The sequence below is a fragment of the Erinaceus europaeus genome, chromosome 21 (genome assembly GCF_950295315.1).
Source record: "Erinaceus europaeus chromosome 21, mEriEur2.1, whole genome shotgun sequence".
NCBI classification, from domain to species: Eukaryota; Metazoa; Chordata; class Mammalia; order Eulipotyphla; family Erinaceidae; genus Erinaceus; species Erinaceus europaeus.
Genome location: NC_080182.1, coordinates 17,933,811 through 17,945,888, shown reverse-complemented (window position 1 = coordinate 17,945,888; position 12,078 = coordinate 17,933,811). Strand labels below are relative to the sequence as shown.

General features: G+C 39.8%; 1 protein-coding gene across 11 annotated transcripts in view; it reads right to left on the bottom strand.

The window, feature by feature from the left end:
• The window catches only part of RBMS3 (RNA binding motif single stranded interacting protein 3), a 1,638,617-nt gene that overhangs the window by 1,363,969 nt on the left and 262,570 nt on the right, over positions 1 to 12,078 (bottom strand). The window lies entirely within an intron of this gene.

Sequence of the window (12,078 nt, the reverse complement as noted above, 5' to 3'; positions counted from 1 at the left end):
TTCCTGGAAACAAATGAAAATGAAGACACAAGCTATCAAAATATTTGGGACACAGCTAAAGCAGTACTGAGAGGGAAACTCATAGCCATAGAGTCACATATTAAAGAACAAGAAAAAGCTCAAATAAACGACCTTACCGCACACCTTAAGGACTTAGAGGAAGAGGAACATAGGAACCCTAAAGCAACCAGAAGGACAGAAATCACTAAAATTAGAGCAGAAATAAACAACATCGAATATAAGAGAACCATACAAAAGATCAATGAAGCCAAATGTTGGTTCTTTGAAAAATCAAACAAGATGGACAAACCCCTAGCCAGACTCACTAAAAAAAGGGGGAGAAGACTCAAATTAATAGAATTGTAAGTGATAGAGGAGCTATCACAACTGACACCACAGAAATCCAGAAAAACATATGAAACTTCTATGAAGAACTATACACCACTGAGCTAGAGAATCTGGAAGAAATGGAAGAATTCCTAGAAACATATGCCCTGCCAAAACTGAACCAAGAAGAACTACAAAACTTAAGTGCACCAATCACAGACAAAGAAATCAAAACTGTTATTAAGAATCACTCCAACAACAAAAGTCCTGGACCAGATGGCTTCACTAACAAAATCTACAAAACCTTCAGGAAACAGTTAATACCCATACTTCTAAAGCTTTTCCACAAGATCCAAGAAACAGGAATGCTCCCTTCCACCTTCTATGAAGCCAACATCACCCTGACACCAAAAGCAGACAGAGACACAACAAAAAAGGAAAACTACAGACCAATATCTCTGATGAACACAGATGCCAAAATATTAAACAAGATCCTGGCCAACTGGATACAGCAGCATATCAAAAAGATTGTTCATCATGACGAAGTGGGATTCATCCCAGGAATGCAAGGCTGGTTCAACATTCATAAGTCAATCAATGTCATTCACCACATCAATAAAAGCAAAACCAAAAACCGCATGAGTATCTCAATAAATGCAGAGAAAGCCTTTGACAAAATCCAACACCCATTCATGCTCAAAACACTACAAAAAATGGGAATAGATGGGAAATTCCTCAAGATAGTGGACTCCATATATAGCAAACCTTCAGCCAACATTATACTCAATGGACAGAAGTTGAAAGCATTCCCCCTCAGATTGGGGGCCAGACAGGGTTATCCACTATCACCATTACTCTTAAACATAGTATTGGAAGTTCTTGCCATAGCAATCAGGCAAGAGAAAGAAATCAAAGGAATACAGGTTGGAAGTCAAGCTCTCACTATTTTCAGATGATATGATAGTATACATAGAAAAACCTAAAGAATCCAGCAGAAAACTACTGGAAGTTATTAGGCAATACAGCAAGGTGTCTGGCTACAAAATCAATGTACAAAAATCAGTGGCATTTCTTTATGCAAACACTAAATCTGAAGAAGACATCCAGAAATCACTCCCATTCATTGTTGCAGCAATATCAATAAAATACCTAGGAATAAAGCTAACCAAAGAAGTGAAAGACCTGTATACTGAAAACTATGAGTCATTATTCAAGGAAATAGAAACTGATACCAAGAAATGGAAAGATATCCCATGCTCATGGATTGGAAGAATAAATATCATCAAAATGAATATACTCCCCAGAGTCATATACAAATTTAACGTAATACCCCTCAAAGTTCCACCAAGCTTCTTTCAGAGAATAGAAAAAAAAAAAACTACAGTCATTTATCTGGAACCAGAAAACACTTAGAATTGCCAAAGCCATCTTGAGGAAAAGAAACAGAAATGGAGGCATCACACTCTCAGACCTCAAACTATATTATAAGGCCATCATCATCAAAACAGCCTGGTACTGAACAAAAATATGCACACAGACCAATGGAACAGAATTGAAAGCCCAGAACTAAACCCCCACACCTATGGATATCTAATCTTTGATAAGGGGGCCCAAAGTATTAAATGGAGGAAGGGGGCTCTCTTCAGCAAATGGTGCTGGGTAAACTGGGCTGAAACATGCAGAAGAATGAAACTGAATAACCTTATGTCACCAGAAACAAAAATCAAATCCAAATGGATCAAGGACATGGATGTTAACCAGAAACTATCAAATACTTAGAGGAAAACATTGGTGAACCACTTTCCCACCTAAACTTCAAGGACATCTTTGATGAAACAAACCCAACTGCAAAGAAGACTAAGGCAGAAACAAACCAATGGGACTACATCAAATTGAAAAGCTTCTGCACAGCTAAAGAAACTATCACACAAACAAGGAGACCCCTCACAGAATGGGAGAAGATCTTTAAATGCCATACATCAGACAAGAGACTAATCACCAAAGTATACAAAGAGCTCAGCAAACTTAGCAACAAAAAAAAGCAAATGACTTCATTCAAAAATGAGCAGAAGATATGAACAAAACATTCACTTCAGAGGAGATCCAAAATGCTAACAAACATATTAAAAACTGTTCCAGGTCACTGACTGTCAGAGAAATGCAAATAAAGACAACATTGAGATACCACCTCACTCCTGTGAGAATGGCATACATCGAAAAGGATAGCAGCAACAAATGCTGAAGAGGCTGTGGGGACAGAGGAACCCTTCTGCACTGCTGGTGGGAATGTAAATTGGTACAGCCTCTGTGGAGAGCAGTCTGGAGAACTCTCACAAGGCTAGACATGGACCTTCCATATGACCCAGTAATTCCTCTCCTTGGGATATACCCCAAGGACTCCATAACACCCAACCAAAAAGATATGTGTACTCCTATGTTCATAGCAGCACAATTCATAATAGCTAAAACCTGGAAGCAAACTACATGCTCAACAACAGATGAGTGGCTGAGAAAGCTGTGGTATATATACACAATGGAATACTATGCAGCCATTAAGAACAATGAACCCACCTTCTCTGACCCATCTTGGATGAAGCTAGAAGAAATTATGTTAAGTGAGCTAAGTCAGAAAGATAACGATAAGTATGAGATGATCCCACTCATCAACAGAAGTTGAGAAAGAAGAACAGAAAGGGAAATTCAAAGCAGGAGTTGATTGAATTTGGAGTAGGGCACCAAAGTAAAAACCCTTGGTGGACGGTGAGGATGAATGTTCAGCTTCATGGGATGGGGGAGGGGATGGGACAAGTCTTTTGGTGGTAGGAATGGTGTTAAAAAATGTAATTTCTGTTGACTCAAGGCGAGCACCCATGTTCTTACTGTGATCTTGTGACTGCCATTGCTTAGCCTTCATGTTACGGATACGGGTTGGTAAATTCAAGAAGCTGAGAGACTTTCTTTTTTAATTTGTGAGGAGGGGATTATTATTACCAAAATAAATTAACTACATCCAAACTTACTATTTTTATATTTTTAAATTCAAGTATTGTCGTTAATGTTCGGGGCTCTAGTAGACCGGGCTAGCTTCACGGCGGTAGACAGACACACAGCTGGGCTGAGAAGCTGTTTAATCTTTATTCATGAGTGGGCAAATCACCACACCATGTGCTTCTCCATCTTTCTCCCCCCCGGCGGCTGCTGCAAGGACTCTGGAAATCCATAGGCTTTTGGGGGCGGGGAGCAGGGGGCACGCGAAACTAGCAGGGGCTAAACCACCACCTCCCAGAGGCGGGAGGGGGGCGAGACCAAACCAATGTGAAGCATAGCAACAAAGTATATACTATACAAAATTTCCATCTACTTTAAAAAGAAGACTTTTTCTTACCAACATCTCACACACTCCTTTCCCTTTCCATATTCTAGCTTGGCCTTTCCATATCCTAGCTCGGGCCTTTAAATTTTCATGTAGGTGGTGTCCTCTTTCTATGCCCACATGACTAGACTTTGCTTTCACCATCATTTCCTGACCTAGAGTTCAAACACAGCAGCACTCACTCACCCAGAGGTTGAGTTATTTGCACAAGTGAACCTCTCCAGGTTTAACTCCAAAGTCATTTCTCCTTTCCAGATTTCTTGCTTCTGCTTATTTTTGCTGGGATTCAGGCATCCTGTTAAGTTAGCAACACGTGTTCAGTTTCTTTTATCTTTCATTCCTTCTCATTCTTCCTCTCATTTTTCTTTCACATAAAATAATAATTTCCCATAATGTCTCAGTTCCCCCAAATTTGGGTTTTCCATTTTCATTTTCCCTTAGCTTAAGTTTCAGCAGTTGAAAAAAAATATATCCTGTCTGCTTGCTAGTCTGAACTGGGAAGCTAGATGCTGTGATATTAAGAAAATAAATTAAAAATAAAATACAGACTCAGCAATCACACATCATTAGCAGGAGCAAGTGTGTCCCAGGAGTGGTGATTAGACATTTAAAGAAATAATAAGGATCAAAAGCCTGAAAAATGTACTGCAAAAACATTAAAAATAGTCACTGACTGGCCAGTTTTGTGAAGTCGATGACTTCCAAGCTATTTGATTCATAATACAAAAGTGTCTTTAAAAAAATTGATAGATCAATGTACTATCCAACTCCCCAGTCATTATTTCAAAGGAGCAAAAGAGAACCTTTCTAAAGGTTACACTTGTAGTTCTCAGGACACTGTACTAATTTTACATATGCCTTCTAGAGGTGGCATCCACATTCATATAGTATATTATTTCCATTTTAAACCATTTATGACATCATATGTACTTTGAGCCCAAACCATCTCTTTGCATCCATTCTCTGAAGGCTGCTTTTCCATTTGTATTTTTTGGAGGTACTTTATTTAGTTTATATTTTTTCTTCCAGGTAGACTCCTGGCTTTTCTTATTGCCACTCTTGGCTTGAGAAAACTGTTTATCTATTTGCTTTCTGAATGTTAGATGAGTTTAATTCATTCCAGGCAAGAGCTCAAAGAGGGAAGAAAAGGATTGAGCTCTTTATACCCCGTTTCCTAGCTGCCAGACTGTGCTTGGGAAAGTCCACAAAACTTCACCTTAGTTTTGCTTGACTGTTTCTATTGGTAAAGTCAGTTCTGAAAACCATTCTTCACTTTGATCTTCATACCTATGGGTAGTGGATGTCCATTATTACTGATGTCAGATTACTTCTCTAGCTGCTATTGATTTCCTGCTCACAACCTTCATGAAGAATTTGTATCTCTTCATTTATGCCTTCTGAGTGGCCATGTTTATTAGATTTCACTATGTCAAAGTGGACATTACTCATCCTCCATCTTCCTGTCTCCAGAAATAACTCTCCAAGTCCTTTCATACCTCTGCAACAGTGAATGGCTTTACCACCTGTGCTCTAGGACTACTAAGAAGTCTGGAATTCGACTACGGCCATACCACCCTGAACACGCCCAATCTTGTTTGATCTAGGAAGCTAAGCAAGGTCAGGCCTGGTTAGTACTTGGATGGGAGAATCTTGGATTCATGAATGACTCCACCCCATCTCACTCACTACAATCTATCAACCATCAGATCTTGTGTTCTGATACTCTTTCATGCCTTCCCCATTTCCTTTCAACCCCAGTGTAGGGCAACATCATCTCATCGAATTTATGGTGGAAACTTCCCAAATGATTTCAGTGCCTTTGATTGGCCCATTCCAATCCACCCTATACAACGCAGATCTTCAACCATGAACTTTAATTTGATTAGGTTCATAGGCTTAAACCTCTTCTGGACTTCCCATTGATTTCAAGATTAAGTCTACATTTCATTTTAAAGCCTGTGGCAAGACCTTTACTTTCTGGCTTCTAGCTACCTTTTGAGTCTCTTTCATTTGCCCCCCTCTCTTATTCTCCTTGAGTGTAAATTCATCCCCAAACTAACCACCTTATTTCATTTCTGAAGCTTATCATATACTGATTCACTAGTCAGAAAATTATCTTCTCCCCTTCCAATCCTTTTTATTTTTTTTAACCTAACAACTACTCATGATTAAATTATGTTCTCAATTAAAACAGAGACCATGCACACCATTGTACCTCTAATGTCTCATACGGTGCTTAGAAACTTTCAAGCTCATGTTGTCCAATATACAAACCATCTGTCACAAGTGCATATTAAGCATTTGAAATATAGTCATTCAAACCCAATTTCAGTGTGTTTTAAGTATAAAACACATCATTGCTTTTGATTTTGCAAGATAAATGTAAAATGTTTCATTAATATTTTAACATTTATTACTTGCTGAAATGATAATACTGTGGATAGACTATCTGAAGTACATTATTAAAATTAATTTTATCTGATTTTAAAATTTCCTTTAATGCTATTTAATTTCACATTGGTATTGGAAAAAAATTAATTACATACATGACTCATATTATATTCCTATTAGAAAGAACCATTCAGTAAATATTTGTTGAATGAGTAATAATAACCAGCTGAATAAGAAAATTCTCTACCTCTCAAATGTAACTTTCTTCCTCATAGAACTGCCTCCAAATTTGTCTAATATACTCCAAAAGAAACTCAACAATCCCCTTATTATGACAGTTGTCACAATACAACATAGCATATTTTAGTAACACATTTTTTTTAATTTAGTGGAGGGTTAATGGATCATAGTGCAGTTGCTGACATTGGCACAGTCACTGACCTTCTGGTGACAGGTGTCTAAAAAACACTCACTCCCAGCTTAATTCCTTTTTACCGTCATGCACCAGAGCCCCCCCCCTCCCCCCGTCACTTCTCCTCCTTTCCCAGAGTCTCCTATGGTATTGCCTCACAGCAAACCCAGTCCAACTTTTGCTTTGTGTTTTTTTCCTTTCTGTTCTTGTTTTTTAAGGTCTACCTACAAGTGAGATCATCAGGTATTCATCCATCTCTCTTTCTTTTTAAAAAATACTTTAGTTTGACAGGAGAGAGAAATTGAGAAGGGAGTGATAGATGGGAAGTGAGAGAAAAGACAGACATCAGCAGCAGTACTTCTTCACTCATGAAGCTTCCCTTCCACAGGTGGGCACTGTGGACTTGAACCTAGGTCTTTGGACATAGTAACATGTGCACTAAACCAGGTTCATCATCATTTGGCCACTCATCCTCCTTTTTTTTGGCGTATTTCACTTAATATGAATCCTTTAAGCCCCATCTAAGATGAAGCAAAGATTACTTCATCATTATAACTGCCGTATAGTATTCCACTGTGTATATATACCACAGTTTTCTAGCCACTCATTTGTCATTGAGCATCTGTCTTGGGTGATTTCCAAGTTTGGGCTGTTACAAATGATCATAGGTACACATATATTTTTAAGAGGGGTATATGTGCTTCCTTTGGAGATACACATGTTTTCTTTTCTTTTTTTTTTTCACAAAAGAAGAATTTCTGCGCTACAGGGTAGGTCCATTTCTATAGTTTTGAGAAGTATTTACATTGTTTTTCATAGAGGTTGGACCAATTTGCATTCCACAGAAGGGTTCCTTTTAATCCACATCTTTGCTAACACTTGTTGCTGCTGATTTTTCTAATGTATTTTTGCACTTATGAGGGTAAATCCTATGCCTATCTTGTTCAAATTTGAATTACTAGTGCCTGACAGGATTCCAAGCACATAGTAAATTCTGAACAAATGCTTAATGTGTGAAATAAGGGGCCAATGGTCATGTAAGAAAATAATTGTGTGGGACAGGCAGTAGTGCAGCAGGTTAAGTGCAAAGCACAAGGACCTGCGTAAGGATCCCGGTTGAGCCCCTGACTCTCCACCTGCAGGGGGGTTGCTTCACAGGTGGTGAGGCAGGTCTGCAGCTGTCTATCTTTATCTCCTCCTTGCTGTCTTCCCCTCCTCTCTTGACTTCTCTCTGTCCTATCCAATAACAATGACAGCAATGACAACATTGATAAACAATAAGGGCAACAAAAGGGAAAAAGAATAGCTTCCTGGAGCAGTGGATTCACAGTGCAGGCACTGAGCCCCAGAAATAACCCTGGAGACAGAAAAAAAATTAAGGAAATGTTTCAGTCTCACTGATAAACAGTGACATAATATGGAAGCTAACTTTGTGGGGATATATGTTCTTTTCAACTCCGATTCTCTGTGGTACATGACATAAGGACAGAACAGTGTGTACTAGTTATTCTTGTTCATACACACACTTAGTGCAGCAACTGAAAAGAGAGAAATCCATGAGGTCTGGCAATGGCACATCTGGTTAAGCACACACAGTACAAAGACCCCTGAAAGCGTCAACCCGGCTTTGACCTAGCACGTTATGATTGGGCCCTCCTCAATCGCTATCGAACAGGCCATGGCCGGTGCGCTGCTATGTTCCATCGCTGGGGAGCCAGAGACTCCGAACTGCCCCTGCGGCTACAGACAGACTATGACCCACATAGTCAACGACTGCCACCTCTCCAGATTCAAAGGAGGTCTCAAAACTTTACATCAGGCTCAACCTGACGCTGTTGACTGGCTACGGAAGAAGGGCAAACACTAGAAGAAGAAGAAGTACAAAGCACTAGGATCCATGCAAGCATCTAGGTTCGAGCCCTTGGCTCCCCACCTCCAGGGGTGGTGGGGGGAACACTTCACAGGCAGTGAAACAGGTCAACAGGTGTCTGTCTTTCTTTCTCCCTCCCTGCTCCCCTTCTCTCTCAATTTCTCTTGGTCCTATCCAATAAAATGGAAAAACTGGGTGCCAGGAGCAGTGAATTTATAGTGCTGGCACCGAGCCTCAGCAATAACCCTAGAGGCCAAAAAAAAAGTTAGAAACCCATGATCCTATGAGTTCCTTTCCTGAATGAAGAAAACCTTTCAAGATTGGGAGAACCAAAGGTGTATGATTATTTGGACCTTTATTTACTTATTTATTTATTTTTACGAAAGAGAGATTGACCATAACACTGCCTGGGGTCTCTGGGACCTTACACATAAAAGTCCTGTGCTTAATTCCTAAACTATCTCCAAGACACATGTACAGTTATATAGCCTCTCATAGTCTTGGCTATCTCACTCTCATATTGAGTCTCTAAAGTGATGTTAAAAATGTATTTCTGAATAGCAACAAGAACAGTAATAGTAGCAGACACTGTTAGAGTTACCTGAGCTCTAATAGGCATAATGCTTCATATATGTGTATATTTCTTGTTATTCTTCCAGTCAGGCCATGAGATAGGTAAGGTGTCATTATTTCCATCTTTCTTTTTTATATTAAGTTTATTTATTCATTTAATTATTTATTATTGGATAGAGACAGAAATTGAGAGGAGGTAGCGCAGCCGGTTAAGCGCAAGTGGCACAAAGCACAAGGACTGGCATAAGGATCCCGGTTCGAACCCCGGCTCCCCACCTGCAGGGGAGTCCCTTCAAGGTGGTGAAGCAGGTCTGCAGGTGTCTATCTTTCTCTCCTCCTCTCTGTCTTCCCCTCCTCTCTCCATTTCTCTCTGTCCTATCCAACAATGACAACAACAATAATAACTACAACAATAAAACAACAAGGGCAACAAAAGGGAATAAATAAATAAAATAAAATATTAAAAAAAAAGAAATTGAGAGGAAAGGGGGAGACAGAGAGGGAGAGAGACAAAGAGACACCTGCAGCCTGGCTTCACCACTTGTGAAGCTTTGCCCCTGCAGGGGCTTCAACCTGAGTCCTTGTGCAATGTAATGTGTGTGCTTAACCAGGTGCGCCACTGCCTGGCACACATCATCATTTCTACTGAGACTCCCCTAAGGACCAGTATATGCCAAGCTAGTCAGAAGTGCTGGGATTCAGAGCACAGATCAGTCATAAAATTGAATGAGCACCTCACCTGCAAGGGAGTCACTTCACAGGCGGTGAAGCAGGTCTGCAGGTGTCTGTCTTTCTCTCCCCCTCTCAGTCTTCCCCTCCTCTCTCCATTTCTCTCTGTCCTATCCAACAATGAATGACATCAACAACAATAATATCCACAACAAGGCTACAACAACAAGGGCAACAAAAGAGGGAAAAAACTGGCCTCCAGGAGCAGTGGATTCATGGTGCAGGCACTGAGCCCCAGCAATAACCCTGGAGGAAAAAAAAAAAAAAAAGAAAGAAAAAAAGAACTTGACAAGCTTCTCCAACTACATTTTTCCATGAATGATAGTTCTGGGGCTGCAGTGACCATACTTCTTGGGGAACTCCAGAAATGTAGCCAGATACCACAGCTAAAATAAGGAACTGGGGGATAAGAACAGGAGGTGGGAGGAGTACCTAAAGTTTAAGGTCAGAATGGACAGAAGATTCACTTGCTTAAAAACCATCCTGGCTATAGTTTTGTAGCCAAGGTAAGAACAGTTGGACACACAGTCTGGATGTATTCCAACTGGAGGGGAAGAAGCCAGCTATGCCCCACTCATAAAATAAAGCCACAGGGAAAGGCTGGGATAACAAAAGAGACAAAAAAAGGTATGTCAACAGAGCCAGGAGGGCACAGTGGAGCGAAGACAGAGAACAGGAACATCCTAACTGTGAACAGAGACAGGAAAACAGGCAAAAGTTATCAGGGTAAAGGCTGCCTGGTGGCATTGTCCTCGTGGGAGTAGAAAAGAGGCTGCAGATCTTGGATGGATCTTGAAAAATTCCTGTTAAGTGAAATAAGCCAGAAACAGAAGGATGAATATGGGATGATCTCACTCTCAGGCAGACGTTGAAAAACAAGATCAGAAGAGAAAACACAAGTAGAACCTGAACTAGAATTGGCGTACTGCACCAAAGTAAAAGACTGGGGTGGCTGGGTGGGGGGCGGGGGGAGAGAATACAAGTCCTTCAGAGGACCTAGTGGGGGTTGCATTGTTATATGGAAACTAAGAAATGTTATGCATGTACAAACTATTGTATTTACTATTGAATGTAAAACATGAATTCCCCAATAAAGAAATTAAAAAAAGAAAAAGAAAAAAAAAGGAAAGCAAAGAGGCTGCAATTGAGGGCAACTTAGGGACTTCAGGGCACTTCCTCAGATTTTATTAAAAGCACAACTGCATGGGGATTGGATGAGCATTTTTGCTGCCAGTTCTTCTTTAATGTTCTCTGGAACTGCTTTTCCTTCTCAAAGCTAAAAAGCTTCACATCTGTTTGAGGCCTCAGAGAGTTCTGAAATTAAAATCTCTCAGAGGTAAAGAGTCTTTCGGTTTTCTAATGACCCTGGGGAAACAAGGTAGTGAGAGTTTACAGGGAAAAGAGCCAAGAGGATTTTAATGACAATCCTTCCAAGTTCCATTTGGGGAGGTTGGTGGAGGCTAGACCTGAGGTTTCTGAACTTTAAATAAGACTGCTACTCACTAACATGAGGATGGATTGGCTTCCCACACCAAAAACAAAGCATTTGTATATGTTGGTGCATATTTACTGAAAACAATAACTTACTACTCTCCAGCAAAATATTCAGCATTAACAATTCCGATTCTAATAATTTCCACATAAGCTATTACAATATGTAAAATACCGTATCGAAAATGTGGACAGAAGTAAAAAATTATCAGTCAGAGGCTAAATGAATGATGAAACATCATTCAATAAAATATTATGGTCATATTAGTTGGCTTTTGGCAATGTAGAAAAATCTTCAAGACACAGTTATAATGAGAAATATACTCATGTGTCAACAACTGTGCTACAAATCATTGACCGTCCCTAATAAAATGATAAAAAAAGAAGAGAATTGAAAAAAGGAAGAAAATATATTAATAAAAATTAACATAGGACCTGAATGACCTCATTTAGATTATATACATTTACACACGTAATATAATTTAATATATTCTTATATACATAAAAGTTTATTTAATTATTTTTTATCTCCAGGGTTATTGCAGGGGCTCGTGCCTACACTAGGAATCCACTGCTCCTGGAAGCCATTTTATTTTTTCATTTTGTTGCCCTTGTTGTTGTTACTTTTATTGCTGTCACTGCTATTGTTGTTGTTGGATAGGACAGACAGAGAAAAATTGAGAGAGGAGGGAAAGACAATGGCAGGGAGAGAAAGACAGACACCTGCAGACCTGCTTCACTGCCTGTGAAGTAACCTTCCTGCAGGTGGGGATCCGGGATCCTTACGCCATCCTTGCACTTTGCACCATGTGTGCTTAACCCGCTGTGATACCGCCCTGCCCCCACATAAAAGTTTCTATAAAGATTCATTCAAAGGGGGCAGTTGGTGGCACACCTGGTTGAACATACATG